We start from the raw sequence: 14632 nt of genomic DNA on the forward strand, positions 1-14632 counted from the left end.
TTCATTCCCATTTTTTGCATGGGACCTAAGCATGCACACAAGGACACAGATTTGTTTTTTTCAACCAATTTATATGCACTGGAGCATGTGCATGTAGTTTAATTTTGAATTGTGCACCTGAAATGGCTAGAAAACCAATTTAATGTATAAAATGTTCAAACGAACCCTGAACAATTCCAATTCTTTTACGACACACATATAGTTGCATGTTCACTCCAGATAAAAGGTCTAGCAATTCAAACACCGTCCATTGCCTCTGTGACCCCATTATGTAATTCAAATCAAGATGAAAAATCAAGTAGATCGCACACAGTTTATTATCAGCAACCGTGTGAGATGCAGCACAAAATATCCTGGAGCACCGTCGGTGTATAGTACGCCTATGGCTTACGCGAGAAGGTGCGTTGGCTACTGTCCACAGCCGGCGTCTCAAGCACACTAGCTTGCTCCCCAAATATCATTTCACTGTTCAATCGTCGCCGGTGAAAGATGGGCACGTGGACCCGCATCATGAGGGCAACTTCGGTGGCCCACTCCGGCGAGAGTGCGGCCACAGTCACCATGCGCGTGCTAACAAGGTGCATGAGCGCGGCCGCAATCTACGACCGGGCGGCAAAGGTAGCCCAAACGGCTGATGTTGCTTCTTAGGTGGCGGCAACAACATCTGCCTCGGGGATAGCAACTGCCGAGAGCGGCACATCAGCTGTCCGCTCCGCAGCGGCGGACTTAGCCCTGATGGAGGCTGCACACGACCATGTCGAGGCCGCCCACGCCCAGCTCTTGGCGGTCACCGCACAAATTGAATGAAGCTTCTCCCACAATGGTCGGCAACCCACGGCCGAAGAGCTGGCAATCACCGAGAGCGTTCGAGCAGCCGTCCGTTCCTCCGCCGCATACCTTGCAACGACAGAGCCCGTCCAAGCCCAGATCGCGTCTGCCCACGCCCAGCTCATGGCGGCATTTTCGAAAGAGATGGCGGACGCGGATGGCGAGATGCTTGCCAAGTATGGTGTGATGGATGCCATGGAGCCCCTTCCCCATGAGACCGTCGGGCGCCAGCTGGACATGGAGGCGACGGCGGAGATTGACGAGCACCAGCCGTAGTAGTACTCTTCGTTTTGTTTAATTAAAAGCGCTGGTCTTTAATTTGGTAGAGTAATTTTTAGGTCAGCTAGCTCTGTTTAATTGCTGAACTTGCTCGATTAAGAAGTGTGGGTGTGTTGTAGTCTCCTTTGTGTACCCAAATTATGCAATAACGTGGATGACCACTGTAACCATGGAAATTCAAACCAAAACTTTTGACGTTCAAACTCATCACACATGGGTTAAGCTATCTGAATCATTTGTGATGTCCACATATCGTACACAATTCTGAACAAGGGACCGCGTCTGATGACACTTTGCGCGCCAGTTTTTTGGCTGAAGCGATTCCAAATTTTTGGCTTCCCTGGAAATACCTACCTCCCCGCCCCTTCCCCTTACCAAAAGCCATATTTCCCCTCTTTCCGCCTTCCTTTCCAAGTTGAAACCTTCACTCCTTCCTTGCAGTGCCGCCTCCTCATCGGTGACCCTCCTTCACACTGCTCGGCCTCGTCTATCCAGGTAGGTAATCCACACCCGACCACGGCGCAATGACGGAGATCAAGGTGTCAAGCCGGTGACGATGGAGATCATGACGATGCTTTGGAGATGGAGATCAAAAGCACAAGATGATGATGGCCATATCATGTCACATATTTTGATTGCATGTGATGTTTATCTTTTATGCATCTTATTTTGCTTAGTACGATGGTAGCATTATAAGATGTTCCCTTAACTAAATTTTAAGGTAAAATTGTTCTCCCTGAGTATGTACCGTTGCTATAGTTCGTCGTGTTGAGACACCACGTGATGATCGGGTGTGATAGACTCTATGTTCACGTACAACGGGTCCAAGACAGTTTTGCACATGCGGAATACTTGGGTTAAACTTGACGAGCCTATCATGTACAGACATGGCCTCGGAACACTTGAGACCGAAAGTTCGAACGTGAATCATATAGTAGATATGATTAACATAGAGATGTTCACCATTGATGACTACTCCATCTCACGTGATGATCGGACATGGATTAGTTGATTTGGATCACGTATGATTTAGATGACTTGAGGGATGTCTATCTAAGTGGGAGTTCTTAAGTAATTTGATTAATTGAGTTTAATTTATCATGAACTTAGTCCTGATAGTATTTGCATATATATGTTGTAGATCAATGGCCCCTGCTACCGTTCCCCTGAATTTTAATGTGTTCCTAGAGAAAGCTAAGTTGGAAGATGATGGTAGCAACTACACGGATTGGGTCTGTAACTTGAGGATTATCCTCATTGCTACACAGAAGAATTATGTCCTTGATGCATAGCTAGGTGAAAGGCCTGCTGCAGGAGCAGATGCTGATGTATTGAACGCCTGGCAAGCTTGATCTGATGACTACTCGATAGTTCAGTGTGCCATGCTGTACGGCTTAGGATCGGGACTTCAATGACGTTTTGAACGTCATGGAGCATATGAGATGTTCCAAGAGTTGAAGTTAATATTTCAAGAAAATGCCCGAGTTGAGAGATATGAAGTCTCCAACAAGTTCTATAGCTGCAAGATGGAGGAGAACAGTTCTGTCAGTGAACATATATTCAAAATTTCTGGGTATCATAATCACTTGACTCAGCTGGGAGTTAATCTTCCAAATGATAGTGTTATTGATAGAGTTCTTCAATCACTGCCACCAAGCTACAAAGGCTTCGTGATGAACTATAATATGCAAGGGATGGAGAAGACAATTCCCGAGCTCTTCGCAATGCTCAAAGCTGCGGAGGTAGAAATCAAGAAGGATCATCAAGTGTTGATGGTTAACAAGATCACTAGTTTCAAGAAAAAGGGCAAATGAAAGAAGGGGAACTTCAAGAAGAATGACAAGCAAGTTGCCACTCCCGGGAAGAAGCCCAAAGCTGGACCCAAGCCTCAAACTGAGCGCTTCTACTGCAAAGGGACTGGTCACTGGAAGAGGAACTGCCCCAAGTATTTGGCGGATCAGAAGGATGGCAAAGTGAACAAAGGTATATGTGATATACATATAATTGATGTGTACCTTACTAATGCTCATAGTAGTGACTGGTATATGATACTGGTTCGGTTGCTCATATTTGTAACTCGAAACAGGAGCTACGAATTAAACGAAGACTGGCTAACGACGAGGTGACGATGTGCATCGGGAATGGTTCCAAGGTCGATGTGATCGCCGTCGGCACGCTACCTCTACATCTACCTTCAGGATTAGTTTTAGACCTGAATAATTGTTATTTGGTGCCCGCGTTGAGCATGAACATTATATCTAGATCTTGTTTAGTGCGAGACGGTTATTCATTTAAATCAGAGAATAATGGTTGTTCTATTTATATGAGTAATATCTTTATGGTCATGCACCCTTGAAGAGTGGTCTATTTCTGTTGAATCTTGATTGTGGTGATACACATATTCATAATATTAATGCCTAAAGATGCAAAGTTGATAATGATAGTGCAATATATTTATGGCACTGTCGTTTAGGTCATATTGTTGTAAAGCGCACGAAGAAACTCCATACAGATGGACTTTTGAAATCACTTGATTTTGAATCATTTGATACTTGCGAACTATGCCTCATGGGAAAGATGAAAAAAACTCCGTTCTCCGGAACAATGGAGCGAGCCAATGACTTATTGGAAATAATACATACCGATTTATGCGGTCCGATGAGTGTTGAGGCACACGGCGGGTATCGTTATTTTCTAACCTTCACAGATGATTTGAGCAGATATGGGTATATCTATTTAATGAAGCACAAGTGTGAAACATTTGAAAAGTTCAAAGAATTTCAGAGTGAAGTGGAGAATCATCGTAACAAGAAAATAAAGTTTCTACAATCTGACCGCGGAGGCGAATATTTGAGTTACGAGTTTGGCCTTAATTTAAAACAATGTGGAATTGTTTCACAACTCACGCCGTCTGGAACACCACAGCGTAATGGTGTCTCCGAACTTCGTAACCGTACTTTATTAGATATGGTGTGATCTATGATGTCTCTTACCGATTTACCACTATAGTTTTGGGGTTATGCATTAGAGACAGCTGCATTCACGTTAATTAGGGCACCGTCTAAAACCGTTGAGACGACATCGTATGAACTGTGGTTTGGCAAGAAACCTAAGCTGTCGTTTCTTAAAGTTTGGGGTTGCGACACTTATGTCAAAAGGCTTCAGCCTGATAAGCTCGAACTCCAATCAGAGAAGTGTGTCTTCATAGGAAACCCTAAGGAAACAATTGGGTACACCTTCTACCACAGATCCGAAGGCAAGATCTTTGTTCCCAAGAATGGAACATTTCTAGAGAAGGATTTTGTCTCAAAAGAAGTGAGTGGGAGGAAAATAGAACTTGATGAGGTAATTGTACCTTCTCTCAATTTGGAAAGTAGCACATCAGAGAAATCCGTTCCCGTGATGCCTACACCAACTAGAGAGGAAGCTAATGATGATGATCATGAAACTTCAGATCAAGTTACTACTAGACCTCGTCGGTCGAACATAGCACGTTCCGCACCAGAGTGGTTTGGTAATCCTGTTCTGGAAATCATGTTACTAGACCATGGCAAACCTACGAACTATGAAGAAGCTATGATGAGCCAAGATTCCGATAAATGGCTTGAGGCCATGAAATCTGAGATAGGATCCATGTATGAGAACAAATTGTGAACTTTGGTGGACTTGCCCGATGATCGGAGAGCCATAGAGAATAAATGGATCTTCAAGAAGAAGCCTGACGTTGATGGTAATGTTACTGTCTACAAAGCTCGACTTGTCGCGGAAGGTTTTCGACAAGTTCAAGGAGTTGACTACGATGAGACTTTCTCACCCGTGGCGATGCTTAAGTCTGTTCGAATCATGTTAGCAATTGCCGCATTTTATGATTATGAAATCTGGCAAATGGACGTCAAAACTGCATTCCTTAATGGATTTCTTAAAGAAGAGTTGTATATGATGCAACGAGAGGGTTTTGTGGATCCTAAAGGTGCTAACAAAGTGTGCAAGCTCCAGAGATCCATCTATGGACTGGTGCAAGCATCTCGGAGTTGGAATATACGCTTTGATGAGGTGATCAAAGCATATGGTTTTATACAGACTTTCGGAGAAGCCTATATTTACAAGAAAGTGAGTGGGAGCTCTGTAGTATTTCTAATATTATATGTGGATGACATATTGTTGATTGCAAATGATGTAGAATTTCTGGATAGCATAAAAGGATACTTGAATAAGAGTTTTTCAATGGAAGACCTCGGTGAAGCTGCTTTTATATTGGGCATCAAGATCTATAGAGATAGATCAAGATGCTTAATAGGAATTTCACAAAGCACATTCCTTGACAAAGTTTTGAAGAAGTTCAAAATGGATCAGTCAAAGAAAGGGTTCTTGCCTGTGTTGCAAGGTGTGAAATTGAGTCAGACTCAAAGCCCATCCACTACAGAAGATAAAGAGAAAATGAATGTCATTCCCTATGCCTCAGCCATAGGTTCTATCATGTACGCTATGCTGTGTACCAGACCTGATGTGTGCCTTGCCATAAGTTCTGCAGGGAGGTACCAAGGTAATCCAAGAGTGGATCACTGGACAGCGGTCAAGAGCATCATAAAGTACCTGAAAAGGACCAAGGATATGTTTCTTGTTTATGGAGGTGACAAAGATCTTGTCGTAAATGGTTACGTTGATGTTAGTTTTGAAACTGATCCGGATGACTCTAAGTCAAAAACCGGATACGTATTTATATTGAATGGTGGAGCTGCCAGTTGGTGCACTTCCAAGCAGAGCGTCGTGGCGGGATCTACATGTGAAGCGGAGTACATGGCTGCTTCGGAAGCAGCAAATGAAGGAGTCTGGATGAAGGAGTTCATATCCAATCTAGGTGTAATACCTAGTGCATCGGGTCCAATGAAAATCTTTTGTGACAATGCTGGAGCAATTGCCTTGGCAAAGGAATCCAGATTTCACAAAAGAACCAAACACATCAAGAGACGCTTTAACTCCATCCATGATCAAGTCAAGGAGGGAGACATAGAAATTTGCAAAATACATACGGATATGAATGTAGCAGACCCGTTGACTAAGCCTCTCCCACGAGCAAAACATGATCAACACCAAGACTCCATGGGTGTTAGATTCCTTACAATGTAATCTAGATTATTGACTCTAGTGAAAGTGAGAGACTAAAGGAAATATGCCCTAGAGGGAATAATAAAGTTGTTATTTTATATTTCCTTATTCATGATAAAGGATTATTATTCATGCTAGAATTGTATTGATCGGAAACCTAAATACATGTGTGAATATATAAACAAACACCGTGTCCCTAGTGAGCCGCTACTTGACTAGCTCATTGATCAAAGATGGTTAAGCTTTCCTAACCATGGACATGAGTTGTCATTTGATAACGGGATCACATCATTAGGAGAATGATGTGATGGACAAGACCCATCCATTAGCTTAGCATTATGATCGTTTAGTTTTATTGCTATTGATTCCTTCATGTCAAATACATATTCCTTCGACTATGAGATTATGCAACTCCCAGATACCGGAGGAATGCCTTGTGTGCTATCAAATGTCACAACATAACTGAGTGATTATAAAGATGCTCTACAGGTATCTCGAAAGGTGTTTGTTGAGTTTGCATAGATCGAGATTAGGATTTATCAGTCTGAGTATCGGAGAGGTCTCTCTGGTCCCTCTCGGTAATACACATCGTAAGCTTGCAAGCAAACGACTAAGGAGTTAGTCATGAGGTGATGTATAATGGAACGAGTAAACAGACTTGCCAGTAACGAGATTGAACTAGGTATGAAGATACCGACGTTTGAATCTTGGGCAAGTAACATACCGATAGACAAAAGGAATTATGTATGTTGTCATAACAGTTCAACCGATAAAGATCTTCATAAAATATGTAGGAGCCAATATGGGCATCCAGGTTCCACTATTGGTTATTGACCGGAGAGGTGTCTCAGTCATGTCTACATAGTTCGCGAACCCGTCAGGTCCGCACACTTAACGTTCGATGACGATATTGTATTATATGAGTTATGTGATTTGGTGACCGAATGTTGTTCGGAGTCCCGGGTGAGATTACAGACATGACAAGGAGTCTCGAAATGGTCGAGAGGTAAAGATTGATATATAGGACGATAGTATTCGGACACCGGAAGTGTTCCGGAGGGTACCGGGTACATATCGGGTCACCGGAAGGGGTTTCGGGCACCCCCGACAAAAGATATGGGCCTTATGGGCCAAGAGGGGAAACACACCAGCCACCAGGGGCTGGTGCGCCCCCCATATGGGCTGAACCATGGGGAGAAGGAAAGAGGGGAATAGAAAGGAAAGGGGGGATTCGGCCTCCCCCTTCCCTCTCCCCCCTCATCTTTCCTTCCCCCTCCGGCTAATATGGAAAGGGGTGGGGGCCAGGGGAGGGTGGCCAAGGGAGAACCCAAGTAGGATTCGGTCCTACTTGGGGCACCTCCTGGCCTCTCCCCTCCCCCGCCCACCTATATATATGTGGGGAGGGGGGCACCCCTAGCACACCCCACACAATTGCCTAGCCGTGTGCGGCGCCCCCCTCCACCATTTACACCCTCGGTCATATTTTTGTAGTGCTTAGGCGAAGCCCTGCGAGGATCACTTCACCATCACCGTCACCACGCCGTCGTGCTGACGGAACTCATCTACTACCTCGACGTCTTGTTGTATCAAGAAGGCAAGGGACGTCACCGAGCTGAACGTGTGCAGAACACGGAGGTGCCGTGCATTCGGTACTTGATCGGTTGAAGCACGAAGAAGTTCAACCACATCAACCGCGTTGAGAAACGCTTCCGCTTACGGTCTACAAGGGTACGTAGACACACTATCCCCCTCATTTCTATGCATCTCCATGGACAGATCATTGCGTGTGCGTAGTTTTTTTTGTTTTCCATGCAACGATTCCCAACAACCATGTCTTTCAAAATATCAACACTAAAGAAAGTTATCCCTAGCCCATCATGCTCAATCATTCATCCATTCATGAAACACACTCGCATATTAGCTACATCCAATGTTCAAGTATGATCATAGTGCTCCCTAGTTGGCCCTTTGCATATATTAAATAGATTGGCCCTTTGCAGAGGAAAGTAGGGATTTGTAGATTGGCCCGTTGTTGGCTCCCTTCCCGCTCAATATTTGGGAAGAGGACCAGGGCCTATATAAGTAAAACTAGCCACCACCATAGGGGCATCTCATCTTGAACTGATTTAGAGTCATCTCACCCACACAAGCACAAGAACACCTCAACCTCAGGAGGCTGTTCTTCCCCTTGTACTGTTCATCATCAGCCCAAGAGGCAATCCAGCACCACCACACTGGAGTAGGGTATTACACCACATCAGTGGCCCGAACAAGTATAAATCTCGTGTCTTTCTGTGTTGTGAGTTCGTCGAGTTCGTCCGCGAGATCTTAGCGAGCTAGGGCGTAGATCGGTAGGAGGGAAAGAACTTCGCACGCACCCCAGAGTTTGAACCTTAAGGGTTTTGCCGGAACCCCAGATCCGACATTTGGCACGCCGGGTAGGGGTGCGCCGTAGCTTCCCTTCCGTTGATCCGTCGCTCCGTCGTCTCCATGGCGGACGCTCGCCGCGCTCGGGCTGAGCGCCGGGCTGCCCTCACCACCGCGTTGCTCAGACGGCTCCCGTCGGCGGCCCACCTCATCGTTCTCCGTCTCCTGCCGCCAACGCCGCCACCGGCCCGGTGGGGAACGAGCAGCATGCATCCTCGCTACACCCATCGGTGCGGCAGGACGGCCGCACCGCCACTCCATCGCTGACCCCAGATGGTTCTTCGTCCCACGCACGTCGCGCTCCCATGGACGCGCAGGCCGCGCTCCTCATGGCGAACGAGCTCCTGCGCTACCGCCCGGTTGACGACCTCTACGAGGACTGGCTTGACCGCGTCGCCCGAGCTCGTCTGCGCCGCAGGGGGCTCCCCGGCGCCATCCCACTCTCTGCCTCGCCCTCCGCCAGCCACGGGCGACGTAGCTCATGGAGCGCCTCCACCACCTCTGCCCCAAGACTGTGCCTTGGCGCCAAGGCGCGCGGCCGCACGGCGCGACCCACCACGCCCGGTGCCCGCGCGCGAAGAGAGAAGCTGCCAAGAAATTCCTCGGCCGCGGGAAGCTGCACCTGCGCTACCCGCGCCATGTTGCCAAGACCGCGCGCTGCCTGTGGTGGCGGCACGCGGGCCTTGTCAAGACCAAGCTCCCCCTCCGAGATGGGCCTTGCCAACCACGGCCGACTGCCGCACCTTCACCCCCGAGCTGCGTAGCGTCGCCTGGCGGGCAAGTTCAAGCCGGATCTGCCTCCTTGCTACGATGGCACCGCCGACCCCGTGGAGTTCCTACAGCTCTACGAGCTGAGCATCGAAGTAGCCAAACGGCGACGAGAAAGTCATGGCAAACTAGTTTCCCATGGCTCTCAAGGATGGTGCCCGCTCCTGGCTCCTGAACCTATCACCGGGCTCGATCTCTTCCTGGGACGAGATGCGCGACCGCTTCGTCGCCAACTTCCAAGGCATCAGCGACCGCCCGCCGGCCGCAGGCGACCTGCGCCGCATCAAGCAACAACCAGGAGAGACCCTCCAGAAGTACATCCAGCGCTTCAACAACACTCGCCTCAAGATCCCCAAGGTCACGGACGAGGCCATCATCTCCGCATTCTCTGACGGCGTCCGCGACATCAAGATGAAGGAGGAGCTTGCCATCCACCAGGAGTTGTGCACATCTCAGGAGCTGTTCAACCTGGCGATCTAGTGTGCAAGGGCTGAGGAGGGCGCCTCTCCCTCCTCGAGCTGCCACCTGCGGGCGCAGAGGAGAAGAAGGCCAAGGCCAAGGACGTGAAGTGCAAGGAAGCAGCTGTGCTCGCAGCGGAGCCCGGCACCAAGCGAGGCAGGGACCAGCCCGAGTCATCCAAGAACAACCGGCCGTTCTGCGCCTTCCACAACCTGAACACCCACAACAACAGTGACTGTCAAGAGCTCAGAGCCATTCGCGAAGGACGCTTCGGTCGACACCCCGAGCGCAGCGACCGGGGATGCGGCCGAGGAGGAGGACATGGAGGCGGACGCTGGGACGACCGTGGCCCGCGCCAGAATTGGCGCGACTGGCCTCGTGAGGACCGCTGGCATGACCATCCTCGCGAGGGCGCCTGGAGGGACCAGCCCTGTGAGGATCGTCCTCAGGGCAACGCCGGTCTTCCCCCGCTGCCGCCACCACTAAGAAGGAATGACGACCACCATCAGGACGAGGGGGCTGTGGGCTTCTAAGAGCCGCGTGCAATCGCTTGCATCTTGGGCGGCGCTCAAGCCCCAGCCTCGCAGTGTATCTTCAAACAGTTCGCTCGTGAGGTGAATGCAGTCCTCCCCAAGCTCGAGGCCACGCGCCCGCTCAGGTGGTCCCAGTGCTCCATCACCTTCAACTCGGCAGATCAGCTCAAGTGCGCAGCCACCGCTGGCGCCCTCCCGATGCTTCGTTCGCCAGTCATCAACAATGTGCAAGTTACCAAGACCCTCATTGATGGCGGCGCAGGCCTCAACGTCCTGTCAGTCGACACGTTCGACAACCTCCAAGTGCTGTATGAGCAGCTTCAGCCTACCAAGCCTTTCTCAGGAGTGACCGATGGCTCCACCACACCGATAGGGCAGGTCCGCCTCCCTGTCACCTTCGGAGAACGCAAGAATTACCGCACCGAGCTCATCAATTTTGACGTCACGCACATCCGTCTGCCGTACAATGCCATCCTCGGGTATCCAGCCCTGGCCAAGTTCATGGCGGTGACACACCACGGCTACAATGTCCTCAAGATGCTAGGAAGCGGTGGAATCATCACGGTCCCATGTGAAGAGAGAGATGCAGTGTGCTCCCTCGAGCACGCCTTTCAAGCTACCGCAATCGATGACCCCGACAGCAAGAGCGAGGGCCCTCCTGAGGCCCTCCCCAAGAAGAAGAGGCAGCTGCGCCGTGCAGGACCTCAGGAGGGTGGCGACGCAGCTGGAGCCTCGTTAGGATCAGCGCCTGCTCCAGGGGCGCCTCCCTCCATCGCATAGGAAGGCGCGCCCGGTGCCCTCCTCGGGCAGGGCTCGGGGGCTCTCTTCTGGAGGGCCTCAGACCTTGCCAACCTCACGAGGGAGGCGCTTGGGCACCTGTTGGAGGCGTGCTTTTCGGCACGTTTCCCTCAGGAGACACAGGGCAAGGAGTGTCCACCACTCAGGAGTTCATCACCAAGACCACTCAGGAACTGCAAGACGCAAGGGCCATGCGTGGCGACCGCCGCTCACGAGGCGCAGCTCCCCATCCAGGCGAGGATGCCGGGCTGCACGTCTACATCGACGTCCCAAGACTCAACAGGGCCGCATCTCAGGAGCCTTTCTGGCCTTCGCGCGTGTGCCGTTGCGAGGGTGCACCACACAGCTACGTTCGCATGCCCTTTGGCTTGCCGAGCGTGGCGTCAGCCTATCAGCGCAACATGCGGCGTGTCCTGGCGGCTCAGGAGGCCATGCATCACGCTGTCCTGGCAAAAATGGAGATGGTCCTCAGGGAACCACTTGAGCCCCCGGAGCCTCCCGAGGCTCAGGTCCCCGGTGGCTCGTGAGGAGCCATTCCTTCGCCGCGTACCTTCAGCAGCCCCAACTCTCCTTTGTCAACAGAGCCAGGTGACATTTTCCAAGTTCGTTTAGCTGGGAGCGCCCCTCGGGCAGCATTATTCCCACGCCGCGTGGGTCCGTCCCTGTGGCATGTATCCCCTTTGCTTATGTCTTCAGTTTACCCTGTTGGGGGCGCCCCTCAGGCTGCATCATCCCCAAGCCGCTCGGGCCTGACCCAGTGGCACCTATCTTTCTGCATTTACCCAAGCTGATTTGTCTTCCATGCTTAATCTGCCTATGATTACCGCTTGCTCGGTTGCCACCCGCCACGGGTCCACCCCTCTATGATGCAATCCACTTGCGTGTTAAAAGGGGGGCTCCTAAGCATCGCGACTTAGGAGCTCTTACTAGCTCTGCAGCCCTCACCCCTGGCCTTGACCACGGCATCGCGACCTGGCATACCAGCGGCGGCTGAGCTCGCTCGAGGGCCGGGACCTGAGGATGTAGAACGCTTGCACCTAACCGTCTCGCAGGAACACACAGCCATTGAAGACTCAAGACTAGGCGCAACCCGCCTTGAGGTAGGGCCTCGTGAGTCCCGCGCTGGCTCACGAGTGCCCAGATACACCTCGCAGCCCTGCCGTGCAAGCCACGTGTCGGGGCGGGGTTGTACACGCCCCGGGGGATCCTCCCGAAGGGGGCCCCCCTCCCACGCACAAGTGGAAGCACCATGCTCCGAGCTGGCCGTCGACACTGTCAAGGAGCGGCTATGCTCGTGCACAAGCGGAAGCACTATGCTCTGCGCTGGTGATAAACAACTGAGGGCGGCTCCACGGTCGTACCAACCTCAGGGAGCCCCAGAGCTCAGCGTCCGGCCTCACCGCAACGCCTCCCCTCGGGAGAGCCGCGCGAGGGGGCTGGACACGGGGCCTGCTCTCGGGTCATGCCCAACCGTACACCACCCAACCAGGCCTCCCAGGCCTGGGGCTGCTCTCGGGTCACGCCCAAGCACACGCCGCCCAAACAGGTCTCCCGGACCTGGTCGTCGCACGCCCCTCCCGAGGCCTCGGCGAGGGAAGGTATGGAGATTGTTCGCACGTCAAGGGGGACTCCTGAGCATCGCGACTCAGGAGCCTAACTGGTCACGTAGCCCCTCACTCCTTGGTCCATCCTGGTCTTCGGTCGGCCCAATGGCAGTTGACGTATGCGCGGGGTCGGGCTCTGCCGACGTAGAACATTAGTCTATCCTCGCGTACTCTCCCTATAAGCTGTTTGCGCGTCAAGGGGGACTCCTGAGCATCGCGACTCAAGAGCCTAACTGGTCACGTAGCCCCTCACTCCTTGGTCCATCCTGGTCTCAGGTCGGCCCAATGGCGGTTGAGGTATGCGCGGGGCCGGGCTCTGCCGACGCAGAACATAAAGCATATAGGAAGAAAATCGCAAAATCTCGAAGCAAATATTACAAAGATGGCTGAAGACGCGAGTCAATGCCGCTGAAGACAGAACGCGAGCTTCCGCCTCCGCCATGGGACCGATACCGTCCACGACTTCCTCAGGCGCCTTCACCAAGAGGGGGAGCAGCAGGGCAGGGCCGTCCTCATCAGTGGTCAACCGCCTCTCAAAGCCGTGCTCGTAGAGCGTCTTCAGTGCCACGCGAGACCTCTCCTCGAGATCGGCAAAGGCCACGCGGTCCCTCGCCTTCACCTTCTGCTCCGGCTCGTCCAGCCGGCTGCGCTCGGCGGCCTACGTCTTCCCCAGCTCCTCCAGCTCAGCATCACGGTTCTTGACGGCGTCCTCCCGGGCCTTCATCTCCTCCTACTTCTCCAGGCGGCCGCGTGCTTCTTCGGCATGCTTGTCGCGCAGGTCCTTCAACTTGTCCTCCAGCTCTTGGCAGTGGTCGCGGGCGGCTTTGGCGTCTTTTAGTGCCGCCTCACGATCGGCTGCAGCATTGGCAGCACTCTGCTTCTCCTTCACGGAAGAGGCCGTGGCCTGGCTCAGCGTCGCGCGGACTGCCAAGTCGGAGTGAAGCCAGCCAGAGGCCAGCTCCAGGCGCCCGGCCACCAGGCGCGGGTCCGCGCTCAGGAGATCTGCCTGCAACTGGGTCATCTCCAAAAGAGCGCGCTCCAGAACAGTGGCAGAAGCAGAAGAACCTAGGAGAGGAGGTGCAGCAGTGGGAGGAGACGACGCCGTCACCAGGGCCTGGGAGGCTGCGGCTTCCGGAGCAGCTGGGACCTCTTCAACCAGGCCAGACGCCGGCACTTCTGGAGCCAGCGGGGCCATGGGGGCTGATCCCCCTGGCGATGCTCCTCTTGGCCTCGTGAAGACGACCGGACTGGGGAGGTGCGAGTGCTAACATCTCCTTTCTCAGCAGAAGGGGGCGCAGCTATCGTACCCTCTTTCCTCCTCTTCGCCGCAGACAGCGGCCTGGACAGCCAAAGACGAAAGTCAGGAAGCAGCGACATGAGCAAAAACAAGATGGAGATCGAACACTTACTGATCCACCGCGACATATTTCCGCTTGGGGAGCTTGAAGCCTGAAAGCCTCGGAGGCTGGGGAGTAGGCGCACGGGCTCCAGGGGCAGAAGATGGCGCGGCAGAGGGGCCGGAGGCAGCTCCGGGCGGCGTCAAGGCAGAAGCAGCATCCCGAGGAACCAGCGACGACCTACCCTTTGTGGGGATGAGGGGCTGCTCCCTCTCCTCCTGACAAGCGTCGGTCTCGGCGTCGTCCGGCAGGGCGCGGAGGATCTCGGCCTTGCTCAGGGGAGGAGACTCGCCCACCTCTTCAAGGGTCTTCTCCGAGTCCACCTCCTCTTCCTCCTCCCCACGGGACTCGTCGGAAGATACCTCGACCGGCTTCGGTGCCGCTGGGGCTCCGGAGAGCGCAGGCGGCAACAGCCCGCGTGCGTCGAAGGTCG

Source organism: Aegilops tauschii, chromosome 2 (genome assembly GCF_002575655.3).
Source record: "Aegilops tauschii subsp. strangulata cultivar AL8/78 chromosome 2, Aet v6.0, whole genome shotgun sequence".
In the NCBI taxonomy this organism is placed as follows: domain Eukaryota; kingdom Viridiplantae; phylum Streptophyta; class Magnoliopsida; order Poales; family Poaceae; genus Aegilops; species Aegilops tauschii.